Raw genomic sequence first — 20,674 nt, forward strand, 5'->3', positions numbered from 1 at the left:
AATACTTTGGCACTGAGTTTCTAATGAGCTTCACTGGTAAGTAACATTTTACATGTGTTGTCATACATCATTACATAAAGAATTAAGTATATCCTCTGGGAGAGGACTCCTGGAAGCTTGTGTGTGATTTCCTCTGGACCTTACTTGATGCATTTTTCCCCTTTGTTGATTTTACTCTGAACTTTCACTGTAATAAACTATAACCATGAGTATAATAACTTTGAGTCCCTCTAGAAAATTATCGAGGCTGAGGATAGTCTTGGAAACTCCAAAACAATATGTGATTATCCAAGAAAGATGAATCCCAAGACAGTAGTGAGAAGGGTTGAGAACCTAAAACGTATTTTATAATCTTCAAAAGATATAGGAATCAAGAAAATAAAATACCACTGAAACTGAGAAATGGGGGTGGTTAAAACTGGTAGATAAAAGCTATTTAATGTCAGCTAAACCCCTAAATTGCTTTACTAGTCCATGCCCTGGGCAAATGCCTCTTACTCACCCTGAAAAATAGATGGGTTTTTATTTTCTGGAGACATTCCTCTGGCCTGGAGTATGAAAGTTAGATGCCAGTCACAGTTGATAGTTTGGCATCATACTAAAAACAGAGAGTTTAATGATGAATACCAAGTACAGGGATTCTCTCATCTTTTACCCTCTTTCCCAATTAGGTTTTCAAAATGCTGTATACTAGACCTCTATTCTCTAAAGGATTAGAATATCTTTTCACCATGAAGAATCCTATCATCCTAAGAGGAAAAACCTAAATTTACCACATCAGTGTTTCCCTAACAAGCTGACCAGCTAGATCATCCTACAATTTGACATGCCTCACCCACATTTAGAGCTTCCAATCTTAATTATCAACAGGGATCCAAGGATAACCAGATAGCTCAAAAGTTTTTAATGAAAGATAGAGATCAAAACAAACAGGAAAAATAAAACTACACACAAAGAAAAAAAAAACCTAAACAAAAAATCCTATTGCTAATAGAAAGATACTACAATCATGAAACCAAACAAGATTTTATTAATAAAAAATTCAGTGAATAAAAAAGAGCTCATAGAAATTAAACATGTTGGTAGAAGTGAAAAAGAGAAGCACTGGAAGTTGAAGAAATCACCTAAAAAAAATTGAGCAAAAAGACAGATACAAAGTAAAAGAGAAGAGGTAAGAAAAGGATCTGTCTTAGAGGTCTAACATCCAAATGTTAGGAGATCCAGAAAGACAGAACATAAACAAATGAGGAGAGAAAATCATTGAAAAATTAAAGAATATTTCCCTAAAGGATACATGTGACTAAATCGAAAGGGCTTGTTCAATGCCCATCAAAATGAATGGAAAACAGAATCATATGAAGAGACAACATTTCAGAACACTAGGGTCAAAGAAAAATCTAAGTTTTCAGTAAAGAAAAAACGAGTCACCTATAAAGGGTCGAGATTCAGAATGGCTTTCAGACTTCGCTAACAACACTGGAAATGTAGCAACACCTTAAAAATCCTTAGGGAAAATTATCTCCAACCTAGAATTCTATAGCTGCCTAAACTATCAATCAAATATGACAGAAAAATAAAAATATTTCAGACATGAAAAGCCTCAAAAAATTGCTTACCAAGCACATTTTCTCAAAAAGGTACTGGTGGATTACTTCACAGAAAAAAGATAGGCAGTGAAGGATTAATTCAGGAGGCCCGAGTTTCCTAAACTCTACATAGTTCAAAGAAATATCTGGCCCTTCCCGGGCTCTTGGAAGATAATTCCTAAATCCTACCTGATACTGGTTGTCTTTGTTTACCTAGAGCCTTGGGCTACACCAAATAGTTTATGCTAATGATGTGATTTATGGTGGATGCCCAGGGCCATCTGGTATCAATTTGACCTTTGAGGAGGCTGGAGATTAAGAAACAAAGGTTGGCCCCAAAGACACCCCATGCCTACATCACTGACCTCCAGTAAAAACTCTGGAAACACCATGTCTTAAGTAAGTTCTCTTGGTTGGCAGTACTTGATAGGTGTTGTCATATATTGTTGCTACGAGTGTACATGTTTTGTGCAAGACTGCCTGGAGAAGACAACCAGAGTTTGTCTCTGGTCTCTTCTGGACTAAAAAAAACCTTGAAGATTTAATCCAGTAATTTAATTTTACAAATAACAAAACCGAGCTTTAGAGATCAAATGGATTATCCAGGAACACCTAGGAAATTGAAAGAATTAAACTCCAGGTATTCTGACTCTTAATTCAAGGCTCATAGGAATCCTGGTTTTCTTTGATATATTTGCACGTTTAGATTTTTGATGGTATACAGTTCAAGTTAATGCCCTAATTTTTAAGGTGAGAAATAATGCTTTATTAACAGTGGTGTCATCTATATGTCACAGCAACTACTTGTTAGTTGTTCAAGATTTGAAGAATTAACAGGTCGAAGAAAAATATATTCAGAAACTTAATTGTTTAGTAAAATGTAATAACCTGAAGCAGTTTAATACCTTCATTTTGTGTTGTTTTGCATGCTATGAAGTACCTTTACCATATAGTTTACTTAACCAGAAGAATATTTTTTTAAAGCATAAATAAAATTTTCCAGGAATGAAGTATTAATTTTGTGAGTGAGATGAAAAATTTGTGAGCTTTCATTATTGAAAATCACCCTGAAATATAATAGATTACTATGGACTGTTCATTAGTTTAGTATAGACAGCTTTTTGAAGATAATTTAACATATTTTATATTAAGGAATATATAGAATCTATTTCTGAACCAAGAGTCTCCCTCATTATAGATTTAAACTCCCTAAGAAACTGATTTAAATTGAATTTGTGCTGAAACAGTTTTATCCTTTAAAAAGGTTTTCCTAACACTAAATCCCCCATTGAATATTACTGATTTTTTATAAAGCCTTTCATGCTTTTTGAACGAGGAAGATAGCAGAATTGCTTTTTGTAGAGATAGAAAAAGAGAGCCAGATTCATTGGAGAATATCAGTCTGACTGATAATGGTAGAGGAAAAAAATGGGCAGAATATATCAGAAGTAATAGAATATCCCAGAGAAGGAAGAAGCAAAAGGAACACAGCTTACTTTCTTTGCATCTTGATTTCTTAAAAGCAGTAACAGTTTGAACAAAATCAGTTTGAACATAACATAATTACATTAGCTTAAAACTTCTAATTCCATGATATGATGGAAAAGTTCCCTCGATTTCATCATACCACCTCAAATTAGCCCAAGTGTTTCCACCAGCAATTGAATTAAGTCCTATACAATAACTGAGGAAAAGAGCAAAAAAGTTTAAGAAAATATTACTTAACTTTTATTTATTTCATTTTTTTTTTTTTTTTAGAGAAGGGAAAGTGGGGAGGGGCAGAGGGAGAGAATCTTAAGCAGGCTGCACACCAGGTGATCTCACAACCCTGAGATCATGACCTGAGTGGAAATCAAGAGTTGGACGCTTAACTATAGGCCAAGTTAGATGCCAGTCACAGTTGATTGAGTCACCCAGGTGACCCTACTTAAGCATTTTTATACTAAGAATGAAAATGAAAAAAAAAAATTCTAGTGAGTGATCAACATGCTAATGAAAATTACAGCTATATTTTTTAAAAAAGAGAAAAAAGAAAACAAATGGCAGCTATTTTATAGCTGTTTTTTATAAAAGTTTTATAAAAAGTTATATAAAGTTTTATAAAAAGTTATAACATACAGATTTGAAGTATTCAACCATAGCTTATTTTAGAAAGCAGATGATCCTAAATATTTAAGTATTTATGTCCTAAACAAACTGAACTTTGATTAGTTTTTTTTTTAAATTTGATTAATTTTAACATGATATGTGTAACTTTTAAAAAATGGCCTTCCTAGGGCACCTGGGTGGTGCTGTTGGTTAAGCATCTGACTCTTGGTTTTCAGTTCAGGTCCTGATCTCAGGGTCTTGAGATCAAGCACTGCAGCAGGCTTCACATTCAGCATGGAGTGTGCTTGAGATTCTCTTTCCCTCTCCCTCTGCCCCTCCTGCTCATGCTCTCTCTATAAAATAAATAAATCTTTTAAAAAATAAATAAAATAGGCATTTGTATCTCAGAGATAGAATTCACAGTGTATTCACAACTCAGAATTCACCATTCACACTATTAAATCTTAAAATTGGTTCAGAAAGTAAGAAGGGTTTTTCTTTTTTAAAAGCCTCAAATGCTAGGGGTGGCCTGGGTGGCTCAGTTGATTAAGTGTCTGGCTTTGGCTCAGGTCATGATCTAAGGGTCCTGGGATGGAACCCCCAACTGGCTCCCTGTTCAGCGAGGAGTCTGCTTCTCTCTCTTCTGCTCCTCCCCCCACACCCTGCTTGTGCACTTGCATTCTCTCTGTCTCTCAAATAAATAAATAAAATCTTAAAAAAAATAAAACCTTCGAAATCTAGATTGCTTTATTAATGTCAAACTATTAGAATTAAAGATGTCTTGGATATCAAGGAGACTAATCACTTTAGAAATTAAACAAATGGCCCAGAAAAGTAGTAATTTGGCAAACATCAATTAGTCAAGTAAAATGGAATTTGGATTAGAACTCAGATTACCGGACATCTAGTTCAGGGCTACTAAAGTTATACTACTTTAAACAGATCTCTTAACAAAGTTAAAATTAAAAGATAACAAGGACACTTAATTTATAAAAGTTTGTCTTTATTTAAAACAAATTAGGTGAAAAATTCTACTTTGCTGAGTTAGAGATTCTGATTTTATTTGTGGAGATAGAAAGAAGGAAACATTTCTTTTAAACTCCGTGAATTTCGCTCAACTATACAAATCAATGGATCTATCATATACATAACAGTACCGGATGCTTAAGCACATGCAAAATCTTCCTCAAAATATATGTACAGTAGTGGCTGGCCTAAACAATATGTAGTGTAGTGGAGGGAGGCAAACATCAATGCTATGTCATGTGATATGTGGTACTTTTTTTAATGTATTTGATCAGACTTAGAACACCATAAATTTCCCTTAAGTTAAAATGTGCATTACTTAGAGTTCATTTTAACTAATCTTAATGGGTATTAAATGTTATTCAGCTTTGTTATATGGAAATTATAAGGACAAGATTGTGTTGATTTGTTTTGTTCCTTTAAGCAAGAAAACACAGAAGAAGTAAAATGAGTTGGAGAAAATACAAATTAGTAGCCCATGGGTTGGGTTTGACCCACAAATGTTTTGTTTGGCTTATCCAATGTTAGCCTGTAGTATTTTGAACAATACTTCAATATCCTGTCATTATTTAAAAAGTAGATGCCGCATTTAAATGATTTTTTTTGAAGATTTTATTTATTTATTTGACAGAGATCACAAGTAGGCAGAGAGAGAGAGAGAGAGGAGGAAACAGGTTCTCCACTGAGCAGAGAGCCCGACGTGGGACTTGATCCCAGGACCCTGAGATCATGACCTGAGCCGAAGGCAGAGGCTTAACCACTGAGACACCCAGGTGCCCCTAGATACCGCGTTTAAAGAAATCCAAACTTCTTGGCATCTGGGTGGCTCAGTTGGTTAAGCGTCTGGGGTTAAGCCCCTTGGTAGACTTCCTGGTCAGGAGGGAGTCTGCTTATCCCTCTGCCCCTCCTCCTGCTCATGCTCTGTCTCTAACTTTCTCTTTCTGTTAGATAAGTAAATAAAATAAAAAAAAATTTAAAAAAACCCAAACTTCTGATTTCTTATGAAAAATCAGATGATCTGGCAATGACAGCTCACAGCTGCACCTGAATTCATGTGGCTGTCCTCTTTAGATATGTGCTGTCTAGTTGGCTACAGACACCTCCCCTCTCTGTTATCTCTCAAATGGAACTGTCCAGGGCTCCCTAAGCACTTGAATTTGGGACCTCTGTTTTAAAGCAAATGTTCTTTTTGAGGGGAGGAGGTAGATAAGTGGAAAAAGATTAAAAAAAATATGGGTAGGGAAAGTTCTGCTGTGAAATTACATATTCAGGAATTCCTTTACCCCACAATATTTAAGATATGGTGAATAAGGGCTTCATTCATTCAATAAATATTTATTAAGCACCCAATACATAACAGTTGTTAATTTCAGTGCTAGGGATACAGCAAGAACAGATTTGGTCCTTAGGATTCCTATAATGCTTACAGTCCAGTAAGCTCCCACAAATAAGTCACACAAATATAAAATTGCCATTTGCAAATAATATGAAGGAAAGGAGCTTAATGCTCTGACAGTCTACAGTTTTGGAATCTAATCTGGTTGGATAGCTGGGGTGAAGTCTTTTCTGAAGAAGTGTCACCCTGGAGCTGAGAGTTAACTAAGCAGAGGAAACAGTATTCTAAGAGGGAAAAGAATATGGAAATATTTTGTGGTAGAAGGGAAATGACAAGTACAAAGGACCGAAAGAATGCTAAGTGTGGCTGGAGTGGTGAGGGATAAGGAGGAACGTAGTATAAGATAAGGCTGGAACCACTTGGTTAAAAAAAATAAATTAACTATATATGTGTGGTTCTAATTCTGATTTATTTTACACAGAAAATAGATCTGTGTATCTATTTTCCCCCAGCATTACAATGTCTTGATTACTATAGCTTTAATAAGTCCTAAAATAAGGTAGTATGATTCTCCAACTTCATTCCTTTTCAAAATTCTCAGCTACTGTAAGTCCTTTGTATTTCCACATACATTTTTTTTATAAAATTGCTTTTTTTAAAAGATTTTTATTTATTTATTTGACAGATCACAAGTAGGCAGAGAGGCAGGTAGAGAGAGAGAGAGGAGGAAGCAGGCTCCCCACTGAGCAGAGAGCCCGATGCGGGGCTCGATCCCAGGACCCTGGGATCATGACATGAGCCGAAGGCAGAGGCTTTAACCCACTGAGCCACGCAGGTGCTCCTCCACATACATTTTTTAAAGACATTTACTTATTTGAGAGAGAGAGAGAGAGAGAGAGAGAGAAAGTGCATGCATGAGCTGGGGAGAGGGGCACAGAAAGAGGGAGAAGCAGATTCCCTGCTGAGCAGGGAGCATGATGCAGGACTCCAGGTGCCCCCCCCATATATTTTTTTCAAAGATTTTATTTATTTATTTGACAGAGAGAGAGAGAGAAAGAGATTATAAGGTGGGAGAAGACAGGCAGAGAGGGAGTGAGGGGGAAGCAGATTCCTGCTAAGCAGAGAGCCCAAGGCTGGGCTTGATCTCAGGACCCCAAGATCATGACCTGAGCCAAAGGCAGAGGCTTAACTCACTGATCCACCCAGGCACCCTGCCCCAATACACTTTTAAATCATCTTGGCAACAGCTACCAAAAAATTCTGCTGATATTTTAATGGGGACTGCATTATATACATAGATAAATTTGGGGGGCAAGTGACATCTTAAAAATAATGAGCTTTCCAGGGTATATCTTGCCATTGGGCTTTCTTTAATTTCTTTCAGTAGTTTTGTAGTTTCCATCGCAGAGGATTTGCACATCTATTGTTAGGAGGCACTATTGTAAATGGAATTATTTTTGTTTCACTTTCCAATTGTTTTCTGCTAGAATATAAAATATAGTCATACACCGCAAGCTTCTTAGATTCACTTATTACCTACAACAATTTTTTGTTGATTAGGATTTTTGCCTAAATAATGTTACCTACAAATGGAGATAATTTTGCTTCTTTCTTTCTAATTAAAAGAAATTATTTTAACCCCAGTATAGTTAATATACAGTGATACATTAGCTTCAGGTGTGTAATATGGTGATTCAACAATTCTATATATATTACTCAGTGCTCATCATGGTAAGTGCACTCTTAATCCCCTTCACCTAGTTCATCCATCCCCCCCAACTCACTTACCCACTGGTAACCATCAGTTTGTTCTCTGTAGTTAATAGTCTGTTCTTTGGTTTGTCTCTTTTTTTCTTTGTCTTGCTTCTTAAATTCCATATATGAGTAAAATTATTTAGAAGTTTGTCTTTCTCTGACATACTTTATTTAGCATTATACCCTCTAGATCCATCCATATTGTTGCAAATGGCAAGATATCATTCTTTTTTATGGCTGAGTAATATTCCTCTGTGTGTGTGTGTGTGTGTGTGTGTGTGTGTGTGTGTGTGTATACACACATATACATATATATACACACACAATGGAATATGTGTGTATAGAATTTATGTAATATATATGGAATGTGTGATGGACAGTTGGGCTGTTTCTATGTCTTGGCTATTGTAAATAATGCTGTAATAAACATAGGGTGCATTTATCTTTTCAAATTAGTGTTTTTGTATTCTTTCATATTCTTTGGGTAATTACCCAGTATTCTTTCATAATCTTTGGGTAAATACCTAGAAGTGAATAATATGACAGTTCTATTTTTAATTTGAGGAAATTCCATACTGTATTCCACAGTGGCCACACCGCTCCCACCAACAGGGCATGAGGGTTCCTTTTTCTTTGCACCCTTGTCAATGCTTGTTGTTTCTTTTGATTTTAGCCATTTTGATGGGTGTGAGGTGATACCTCATTGTGATTTTGATTTGCATTTCCTTGATAATTAGTGATGTTGACATCTTTTTATGCGTATGTTGGCCATCTATGTGTTTTATTTGGAAAAATGTCTGTTCATGTCTTCTGCCCATAGTTTAATTGGATTATTTTTTAATGTTCTTTGTAATTTTAAAAAAAGATTTTATTTATTTGTCAGAGGGAGAAAGCATGAGCAGGGGAAGGGGCTGAGAGAGAAGCAGATTCCCCACTAAGCAGGGAGCCCACACCCCTGGGGCTCCATCTTAGGACCCTGGGATCATGACCTGAGCTGAGGCCAGATGCTAAACTGACTGAGCCACCCAGGTGCCCCGTCTCTGTAATTTTTATTTATTTTTTTCTTATTTTATTGCAATGGCTAGAATCTTTAGCATAATGGGTAGGACAAGAAGTGAACATACCTTCTTCTTGTCCTAGGGAGTAATCTTTGTTCTTCTTCTTCTTTTTTTTTTTTAAAGTAATCTTCACACTCAGTGTGGGACTCAAACTCATGACCCTGAGATCAAGAGTTGTATGCTCCACCAACTAAGCCAGCCAGGTGTGGGAGTAATCTCTCAATCTTTCATTATTAAGTATAATGTCTGATGTAGGTTTTTTGTGGATGTCCTTTGTTCAATTGAGGAATTTCTCCTCTTTTGCCTAGTTTGCTAAAAGTGGAGTTTTAAAAAATCATGGTTTAATTTTGTCAGATTCTTTTTTCTACATTTAGTGAGATGATATGATTTTTTCCTTTACACTGTCAATAAAATTTATTACATTGATTGTTGAATGTTATACCAATGTTGCATTCTTGGGATAAAACTTGGTCAGGATATGTTATCTTTTATGTAAATTTTTGGATTTGATTTGCTAAGGATTTTTACATCTATACTCATAAGAGATATTTGCAGTTTTTTAAATATTTTTTTCTGAATTTGGTATCATTTAGTTCTCATAACAACCCTATGGGATAGGCATTATTCCCCATTTATGGAGATGGGATATAGGCACAGCTATCTGGTAAGTTTGAGATACCCTCTCAATCACTGTCTCACTGTCTCTAACTTGTTAATGTTACTTTCATGTTCTAGCATGTGGACAATTTCTCTTTCTTTTTTTTTTTTTTTAAGATTTTATCTATTTGAGAGAGAGAGAAAGCAGTGGGGAGGGGCAAAGGAAGAGAGAGAGAAGCAGACTCCCCACTGAGAAGGAAACCTGATGTGGGGCTCCATCCTAGGACCCAGAGATCATGACCTGAGCTGAAAGCAGATGCCCAACTGACTGGGCCACCCAGGTGCCCCTCATGTGATCAATTTCTAAAAATATTCCATGTGTTAATAAAAAGAAAGTGTACCCTGTTGTTGGACGTTGTATGCAATGAATGAACTTTCTGTATTCCCTTTTATTTTATATACTTAAATTTTTATGTTCCTTATATTTTTCAATAGCAGAAGTGAAAATGGAAAATTCACAACTATGTGGAAATTAAACAACACACTCTTGAACAACTGTTGGTCAAAAAGGAAACCCAAAGGGAAATTAGGCAATATCTCAAGATGTATGAAATTTATTCATAGCATTTTATAAATGGCCTTTATTATGTTGAGGTAATTTCCTTTATTCTTACTGTGCTGAGAGTTTTTATCACAAAAGAATATTAAATTTTGTCAAATGTTTTTCTGTATCTATTGAAATGATCACTTTTATCCTTTATTCTGTTAACATAGTATATTATACTAATTGATTTTCCTATATTGAACCATTCTTGCATGCCGGAGGTAAATCCCACTTGGTATGTGATCCTTTTAAAGTGCTGTTGGATTATTTGCTCATATTTTCTTGGGGATTTTTGCATCTATATTTATCAGGATATTGGCCTGTTGGTTTCTTTTAATGTGTTGTCTTTGTCTGGCTTTGGTCTCAGGGTGATGCTGGCCCCATAAAATGAGTTAGGAAGTGTTTTTTTCAATTTTTAAAAAGTGTTTTTGAAAAACTGGAATTAATTCTTCTTTAAATGTTTGGTGGAATTCTCCAGTGACGTCATCTTAGTCTAAGCTCTGTTGGGAGGTTTTTGATTATGGACGCACTCTCCATACCAAGCATAGGTTTTCAGATTTTCTATTTCTTTATGATTCAGTGCTAGTATGTTTTACATTTCCCGATATTTATCCATTTTGTTGGTTTGTTGGTGTATAATTGTTCATAGTATCTTTTATGATCCTTTTTATTTCTGTGGCATCAGTTGTAATTTCTCTTCTTTTGTTTCTAATTTTCTTTTTTTTTTCTTAGTCTAGCTAAGAGTTTGTTGAAAAAATTATCTTTTTAAAAATCCAACTCTTTCGGGGGACCTGGATGGCTCAGTCATTAAGCGTCTGCTTTGGCTCGGGGCATGATTCCGTGGTCCTAGGATTGAGTCCTGCTGAGCAGGAAGCCTACTTCTCCCTCTCCAGCTCCCCCATGCTTGTTTACCCTCTCTTGCTGTCTATCTCTGTCAAATGAGTTTTAAAAAAATCCAACTCTTTCATTAACTTTTTCCATTGTTTTTCTATTCTCTCTTTCATTTATTTCTCCTCTGATCTTTGTTATTTCCTTCATTCTACTAACTTTGGGCTTAGTTTGTTTTATTTTTCTAGCTCCTTGAGGTGTAAGTTTAGGCTGAGATCTGAGATCTTTCTTCTTCTTTGTTAATGTAGGCATTTGTAGTACAGACTTCCCTTTCAGTACTACTTTTGTTCACATAATTTTTGGTATGTTGTATTTTCCTTTGCCACAGGATATTTTCTAATTTCCTTTTTTTATTTCTTCTTTCACCCAATGGCTGTTCAAGGGTGTGTAAATTTCCACATAGCTGTGAATTTTCCAGTTTTACTTCTACTGTCAATTTTTAGTTTCATTTTATTGTGGTCAGAAAAGACACTTGGTAGGACTTCAAACTTGTTAAATTTTCTAAGACTTATTTTGTGATTTAACATATCATCTACCCTGGAGAAGGATCCATATTGTGGTTGAGAAAAGTGTGTATTCTGTTGCTATTGGGTGAAATGTTCTGTATATGTGTGTCAGGTCTATTTGGTGTACAGTTTACTCTAGTGCTTTGTGTCTTTTTTGATCTTCTGTCTGGATGTTCTCTCATTTTTTAAAGATTTTTATGTATTTATTTGAGAAAGAGAGAGAGAGAGAGAGAGCGTGCACACACATGCACAAGCAGGGAGAGAAGCAGAGGGGGAGGAAGAAGCAGGCTTCCCCCTGAGCAGGGAGCCCAACATAGAGCTCAATCTCAGGACCCTGAGATCATGACCTGAACTGAAGGCAGATGCTTAACCCACGGAGCCATCCAGATGCCCCACTGTCTGGATGTTCTATCCATTATTAAAAATGTGGTATTGAAGTCTCTATTATGGTATTACCGTGTATTTCTTCCTTCAGTTCTGTCAGTATTTGCTTTACATATTTAGATATCCTGACGTCGGGTGTATACATAATTGTTATATTTTCCTGGTGGATTGACCCTTTTATTGTTATAAAATGTCTTTCTTTGCCCCTTATCACAAATATTGACTTAAAGTCTATTTCGTCTTATAGCCACCACTGTTCTCTTTTGGTTACTATTTTTATGGAATATACTTTTCTATCCCTTCACTTTCAGTTTATGTATATCCTTAAATCTAAAGTAAGTATTTGTAGACAGTATATAGTTGGGTCTTTTGTTTTTTTTTAATCCATTCAGGAACTCTAAGCAATTTGGGGAGTTTAATCCATGTGCATTTATTTATTTATTCAAAGATTTATTTTATATATAGAGAGAGTGTGTGTGTGTGTGAATGGGGGGAGGAGCAAAGGGAGAGGGAGAGAATCTCAAGCAGACTCCCTGCTGAGCATCGAGCCCAATGCCAGGCTTGATCTCATGACCCTGAGATCATGACCTGAGCTGAAATCAAGAGTTCTAAAAGAATGAGCCACCCAGGCACCCATAATCTGCTTACAGTAAAAGTAATTATTAATAAGAAAGGATTTACTTTTGCCATTTGTTGATATTTTTCAGTTAGTCTTGTTATTCTTCTATCTTTTCATCACTTGGTGTCCTCCTTTATGATTTGTTGATTTTTTTGTATTGATATGCTTTGATTCCTTTTCCTTTTTCTTTTTTTTTTTTTAAGATTTTCTTTATTTATTTGATAGACAGAGATCACAAGTAGACAGAGAGGCAGGAGGGGGTGGGGGGGAAGCAGGCTCCCCGCTGAGCAGAGAACCCGATGTAGGGCTTGATCCCAGGACCCTGAGATCATGACCCCAGCTGAAGGCAGAGTCTTTAACCCACTGAGCCACCCAGGCGCCCCTCCTTTTCCTTTTTCTATTGTATAACTTTCATAGGTTTTTACATGTGCATATGTGTAGTTACCTTGGAATACACAAAAAATCTTATAGTTAATAAGTTTATTTTAAGCTGATAACTTAAGTTCAATTGTATACAAAAACTCTCCACTTTAACTTCTCCCCCTAACATTTTTTGGTCACAATTTGTATCTATTTTGTGTATCTTTTAACATTTTCACTGCTATTTTACTATTCTTTTCCTAACACTTATACTGCAATTAAAAGTGATTTAATAACTGCCATTATAGTAATACAGTATTCTGTATTTGTCTATATATTTATCTTTACCAACAAGTTTCATACTTATGCTATTGTGTTACTTTTAGCATCCTTTTGTTCTAACTTGAAGAATTCTCTTTGGCATCTTTTCTAAGGCAGGTCTAGTGGTGATGAACTCCTCCAGCTTTTATCTGAGAAAGTCATTATTTTTCCAATTTCTAAAGAATAGTTTTGCAAAATAAATATTATTCTTGGTTGGTAGTATTTTTTTTTTTTTTTTGGCACTTTGAATAGCTCATCCCACTTTTTTCTGGCCTGCAAGATTTCTCCTGGAAAATCTGCTTATAGTGCTATATGGATTCCCTTGTATGTGACAAGTATCTATTTTTCTCTCTGCTTTCAAAACTCATTTTGACTTTGACAATCTGATTATAATTTGTCTTGGTGTGGATTTCTTTGGATTCCTCTCTTTAATGGTCTTTTGGCTTCTTGGATCTGGATGTCCATTTTCTACCCCCGATTTGGAACTTTTCAGCCATTATTTCTTTGAATAAGCTTTCTGGTCATTTCTCTCTTTTCTAACCAGGACTCAATGCATATATTGGTCTGTGTAATGGTATACCACAAGTCTCTTTAGCTTTATCATTCTTCTTCATTCTATTTTCTTTTTGCTCTTCTGACTAAATTATTTCTAGTGACTTGTCTTTGAGTTCATTGATCCTTTCTTCCATTTGACTGGTTTGCTGATGAACCCCTCAAATGAATTTTTCACATCAGATTTTATTTCCAGCTCCATGATTTCCATTTTGTACTTTTAAAATATTTTCTCTGTCTTTTGAAATTCTCATCCTTTGTCAAAATTGTTCATGCTTTGTTCTAGACCTTGGTTAGCATCTTTATGGCAGTTATTTTTGAATTCTCTGTCAAGCAAATCATATAACACTGTTTTATTAAGATTTCTGAAGAGAATCTTGCTGATTTATTTGGAACAGCTTTGCCTGATTATTCATTTTTCTTGACTTTCTGTGTTGGTGGCTGTGCAACAGGCAAAAGTGTTACCTCTCCCAGTCTTCACAGAATGTCCTTATACAGAAGATGGCCCTCACTAATCAGCTTGTACAGAGATTTTGGGGGCCTCTACCAATTATTTTTCTCCCCAGGGAAATGTAGGAAGTTGTAGTTCTGTTTTGCTTGATCTTTGCTGAAATTTAGGAGGGAAGCTCTGCCATCTTCTAGTTCAAATAGCTATCTCTGTTCTTCCCCCAGGTGGTTAGACTATATTGGACCCATAGAACTCCAAGACTGGAAAGACAGAAGTTTAACATTTGGGGAACACCCTAGGGAAAGTTAAGGTGCTGGATGAGTGAATAAACACTTTTCTTCCACTGAAAGAAGCTGAGTACTGGGAGGTCTCTTCCCAGTTACAAGGTATTGCACTGGGGTCAGGGACTGGTTTCCCTACTCATTTTAGTGATTGTGGTTTTTGTCTTCACGATGCAGGAGCCTTTCGATTAGTTTCTGGATTTCTCACAAAGGGAATTTGTTTGTGAATTATTGCTGAATTGGTCTGTTTGCAGGGGGAAGGGGGTCCAGGCTTACTACTCTGCCATCTTGCTGATGTCCCTCCTGACAAGGCTTTTATTTCACCCTTATTGTTGATAGTTTCATTGTGGATAGAATTTTATGTTGCTTTTTTTTTTCTCAGCATTTTGATGATGTTTCACTGTCTTCTGAATTCTTTAGTTGTTAATGAAATGTCAACACTCAAACTAATTCTTTTTGTTAGTAATATATTGTTTAGTTTTAAAAAAATTTAATAGATATTATGTTTATTTTAATTCCAGTATTAGTTATAAATGTTATATTAGTTTCAGGTATACAATGCAATATAGTCATTCAGGAATTCTATATATTACTCATACTCATCATGATAAATGTACTCTTAATCTCCTTCATCTAGTTCAGCCATTCCCCCATGCACTTTCCCTCTGGTTACCATTAGTTTGTTCTCTATAGTGAAGCCTGTTTCTTGGTTTGTCTCTTTTTTCTTTGCTCATTTGTTTCTTAAATTCTTTATATGAATGAAATCATGTTGTATTTGTCTTTCTCTAACTTATTTCCTTTAGCATTATACCCTCTAGATCCAACCATGTTGTTGTAAATAAGAAAATTTTATTTTTTTTAAGCTGAATAATATTCCATTGTATATATACACATTTTCTTTCTCCATTCATCCATTGATGGACACTTGGGCTGTTTCCATGTCTTGGCTATTGTAAATAATGGGGCAATAAACATGGGAGTGCATATATCTTTTTGAATGTGTTTTTGTATTTTTTGGGTAAGTACCCAGTGGTGGAGTTACTGGTTATGACAGTTCTATTTTTAATTTTTTTTGAGAAACCTCCATACTGCTTTCTATAGTGACTGCACCAGTTTACATTCCCAACAACAGTGTATGAGAGTTCCTTTTTCTCCACATCTTCACCAACACTTGTTATTTCTTGTGTTATTTTAGCCTTTCTACTTGTTTTAAAAATATTTTGTTTTGTTACTTTGAAGTTTTACTTTGTGTTTATTTTCATTTAGATTGTCTTGGATTTTGGGGCTTTCTTACTGTGAAACTTGGTTTCTTTCATAAATTTGGGCAAACTCTAAGTCATTATTCTTTTGAAAAATTTCTCTGAAATTCCAGTTGGTATATATTGGACTTGCTTACTTTATTTTCATTCTCCCTTAATCCTTTGTTCATATTTATTTACTTATTTTCTGTGCTATATTCTGAGTGATTTTACTCTCAGCTCCTTAGTAATTTAAGATTTTGAGTGAGGGGCGCCTGAGTGGCTCAGTGGGTTAAGCCTCTGCCTTCGGCTCAGGTCATAATTTCAGGGTCCTGGGATTGAGCCCCACATTGGGCTCTCTGCTCGGCGGGGAGCCTGCTTCCTCCTCTCTCTCTGCCTGCCTCTCTGCCTACTTGTGATCTCTGTCAAATAAATAAAATCTTAAAAAAAAAAGATTTTGAGTGACATAGAGAAAGGTGGGACAGGAGTTGGGGGAGGAGCAGAAGGGGAGGGAGAGGGAAAGGGAGAGAATCCCAAGCTGACTGCACTGAGCATGGAGCACATGGCACTGAGATCCCAACCTGAGCCAAAATGAAGAGTCAGATGCTCAACCTGGGCCCTGCCATTTATTTCTTCTTGTTTAATTTAACCATTCATTTCAATTTTTAATTTTAATTACATTTTTAATTTAAAATTATTTATTTCCAAATGTGCCTAGTTAACTTTTTAAAATCATATATCAATACTGTTCACTTTCTTAATTCACATAAATGAATATCTTATATTATGTATTTGATAATTCTAATATCTTTAATTTTTGTAAGTAGATTCCATAGTGTACTATTTCATTCTGAGCTCATGTTCTATAAAATCTTATCTGTCAGGATTCTGGGTTTAAATTATACTCCTCAACAAATGATTTGCATTGGCTCCTTCCACGTTCTTGAGGTTATTATCAAGCCCGGATACCATTAAACTACATTTTCAGATTGGGGTTTATTTATTTTTTCATCCAAGGTCACAAAAGTGGTGTGAATTCAGGCTTTAAACTGGTGTGAGAATAAACTTGTTATGTGTTCTCAGGGGAGACTTTTCTTTCCCAATATGTACCTCCTTCACCCAGAACCAAGGCAGAGATAGGCACAAAGACCATCATTAACCTTTGGGAATCTGCTATTTTTCCAAGCCCATCCACTGAAGATATACACTTTGAGAATTCTGGGATTAAGTTGGAGGGAAATGAAGTCTCTGATCAAACCTCACCATAAGATAATGCCTCCAATGTCACCTTCCCAGATTCCCAACACATAAAATTTAAAATCCAGCCTTTAAGCCAGCAGGAAGCAGCTAAGAACCAATCCTACCCCCATGACACACATCTGTGTGGTATTCTGCATTCACTTCTTTTGTTTTGTGTATGGTTTTTTGCTTCTGAGGAACTTCCTCACTTATTAGCTCAATCTTTCATTGAAAAGATTAAATACTCTTTGCAGCATTTTAAGGTATCTTTCTGAATCTTGTTGTTCAGCCAGATGGCCCTCGTTTCTTCTATAAACTAGGAGCTGAGAGTCATATGCTGAGAAAGAAGGGGCAAGAAATAGTTTGCTGGAGACAGAAAAGGTTTGAAATGGGGGAAAGTGGGAAAGCAAATGAAATAGTAAAGCACTAAATATTAAAGAGTTGATGGTACCCAGTAAAGTTCATAAGGATGGATCACTTGATAAGATTTATAGCCTTTGGGTATATGGTAGCCTTATATCTGATACATATTAGCCTAATAACCTTGGACAAATCACACCCTGTTTGTATCTACCTATATCACGGTGGTTGTGAAGACAATTGTTATAAAAATCCAGCATTGAACTAAATCACTATTTCCAGCAAATAGTAATTGAGTCATGATGTGAAACTTATTTGTTTTACAGACTTATTTAACAGAATTTGTTGAAGCCAAATTAGCAAAGACCTAATTACTATGGGCCATTTGCTGTGATGTAAAAATAGTTTTGCCAAGCAAAACTTGAATATTATTCAAGTGTCTTCATTAGTAATACTTTACCCGTGGTAATAAAAATTAACTTTTATCCAATTAAATCATGATAATCTAAGAGAATCTTAGCATTCATACCAACAGGCGATCTTTAAGGCAGAAAATATAAAGATCCCAGAAAGTACACAAATAATTTACCACAAAATGTTCATCAAAATCAAGTTAACCCCCAAATTTTAGATGGCTAAATATTTTCTAGTTTTGGCCTTTTCAAGAATATCATTTGATAATATATTCACCACTGATCTAGTTGCTATGAGATAAAAATATAATAAATTAACTTAATCTTAAGGAGTTTCCATGTTAGGTGGCCAAATGCTTTTGTGACAAATCACAGAACATTATAATGAAACCCAAGTACATTTAAATTAAACTACACATTATTTGACATATCACCAATATTTGGAAGAATGTATTCATTGTCAGAACAATGATAGCATCCATGAATATAAGAGTTAAGATTCTGAATTTAATTTTCCTAGCTGGCATTGTGGCATTTTGGCATTGTGATTAAGTCACCATATTTATCCTGATTAAACAACTGGCATTCATGCTACAAAACTGTGAGAAAAAATGTCAATATGGGCCTTGAAAATGAATTCATTGATTTTGGGATATATAACAATGCTCAAAAGGCAGTATACTATTAACTCTTATCTTAAGTCCTTTTACTTGTTCCAGTGGTAGGTAGCATCAGTTTTTTTCAGATTATCTGTTTTAAAGATTGAAGTCTTTTCTGGTCAAAGTACAGGAGTAGAACCTTTCTCTGGTAAAGTACATGTTCTATTGATCATGCCAAAAAAAGTTCAGTAGGTGTTTTTAGATTAGTGTACAGTGGGATTCCGCCCCCCCTCAAGTATCTGCTTTCAGGAGATTAAGTTGAAAAGTCTAATTATTTCAATAGAAGGGTTACTTCTCCTTATCTCAATTCCACTCAAGTGTAGTCAACAAAAGAGTGACTTAGGCAGTCTTAACTTTTTGAAAACTTAATGAGTTTTGGAAGAACCACCAAAATGCATTCAAAGGAGTAATAGTTGTTTTTCTAACTTTATTTGTATTCTGCTCCATGGTTCTTTGTAAGTAAGTCCTTAAAGTTAGAATGTTTTTAATTATAAGAAATGTATGTAACAAATGCTTTAAAGAGGCCAAAAACAAAATGTAATTGGTATTTAATGACAGATAGTAAAGACAGAGTGATTTGGTAATCTAGAAGTACAACTATTTGAAACAGATATAGGGCCTTTTAGTTAAAAAAAAAAAAAAAGTCAAGTGTTAGTTTTGTTGTCACCAGATAGATCCTTACTATACTTCTGTAATACCAAGAACTCACTGAGTTTCATTAATTCAGAATGATCAATGGAAAGTATACTTCCAGTTACTTGGAACTGATATAAAAATTTAAATTCAAATATTCTTTTAAATACAGATTCCTCTGGATTTTTTCTCATGAATAGGGAAAGGATTTCTAGTCAAGATATCACTCTTTAAACAGTTGGAAATTTGTTAAGTACAGTTATGGGTCTTAAAATTGTTAATGTGATCATGAAAAGACGAGTATAGACAAACTACACTCTTTTTAGGAGACACTGTGAAAGGAAAAAGTTTTAATCTATCTTTTCCAATTATATTTTCTAGGTTTATTGAGTTTTATTGCGTTTTGACATCACACAAAAGATTCATTTAACAGGAAGACTTTTAGACACTTAAAATCTTCCCTTGGAATATCAGTCTATAAGTATGAAAACTCAATCTAGATATCATGCAGTTTATGCTGTAGAAGCATACTTTTAGAATTTTAAGCTTAACTATAAATGCTTTTTCTATTGCAATAGTGTTTAGCCACTTTGTGATTACATCAAGGTGAGAAGTGTGACTGGGAGAGGGCACAAGGGAATATCCTGGGGCACCAGAAATGCTGTTTATCTTAATCCGGGTGGTAACATGAATGTAAGCATACATAAAATTTCATATCTGTATCCTTCAGATTTATGTCCTATGGCATAACTTATTTCTCCAAAAAATGTAAAAAAGGAGTGTTTAGTTACTTTATGAAATGCCTACTCTTTTACAGGAATCATTAATATAATTTTATAAGTCAAAATGTATACGGAAAAACAAATTATCTGATGCTTATGGCATAAGGATTACTGGTCACTTTCAGATAAATTATATCTGAAACTAGAGTTAAGCTTCAGTAATGAGCGGTCACTGGTATTCTATCAGAAATGGTGTCAGGAAGAATACAATGTATCAATTTAACTATAAAGGACAGAAATGCTATAACAGCTTTAACAACAACTCGAGATGAGAGCATCATTAAATAAGTGACAGGACTCTGGCATAATTATTTGGCTTATGATTGCCCTTTTTTTTTTTTTTAATTTTTGCTTTTCACTGCTTGGGTTTTGCCTTATTTTTGCTTGGACTTCCAAAGTATGGGGAAGGAAAAGAATTCAAGTTAAATTAGTTTTGTTATTTATTTTCAACTGTTGTTTTTAATGTGGTAAAAAGCTGAAGTTATGACTGTAATTTGAAAATTATGCATTCTACTTTCCATCTATTATAGGAGAAAAGAGTTGGTTTATGAAGGAAATATAAACAACCTGCCTCAAATGTTTTTTTACTTTTGCTCAGAACTATGTTAATTCTCATCACCTCCAAAAGCCTTTGAGAGGATTAGCTGCATAGACCAATATTGTTCTATATTAGTCAGTATTAAGCATATGATGTCACCTTGTTTCCTCCCCTCCTCAAGTCTTTTTTTTTTTAAGTGGGGGGAGGGGAGAGGGAGTGTTTTGGGCGATTCTCAAAATTCTGTGGCTTAAATACCACTAGCTGACACACCTGATTGACAACCTTACACTCTCAAACCTGTTTGAAATGGGTCAAATACCTAAGCGCTGCAGAACAATGCAATCTAACCAGCAATTCCCCATAAGAGAGAAAGGGGGTGTGATTAGGTTCCAGCTATTAAGCA

The 20,674-nt window shown here is 35.1% G+C and overlaps 1 protein-coding gene across 1 annotated transcript in view; it reads right to left on the bottom strand.

The window, feature by feature from the left end:
• GPR137C (G protein-coupled receptor 137C) overlaps nt 1-20,674 on the bottom strand; it is a 65,365-nt gene that overhangs the window by 43,229 nt on the left and 1,462 nt on the right. The window lies entirely within an intron of this gene.

This window comes from Lontra canadensis, unplaced genomic scaffold, assembly GCF_010015895.1.
Source record: "Lontra canadensis isolate GAN:19392208 unplaced genomic scaffold, GSC_riverotter_1.0 scaffold42, whole genome shotgun sequence".
NCBI lineage: Eukaryota > Metazoa > Chordata > Mammalia > Carnivora > Mustelidae > Lontra > Lontra canadensis.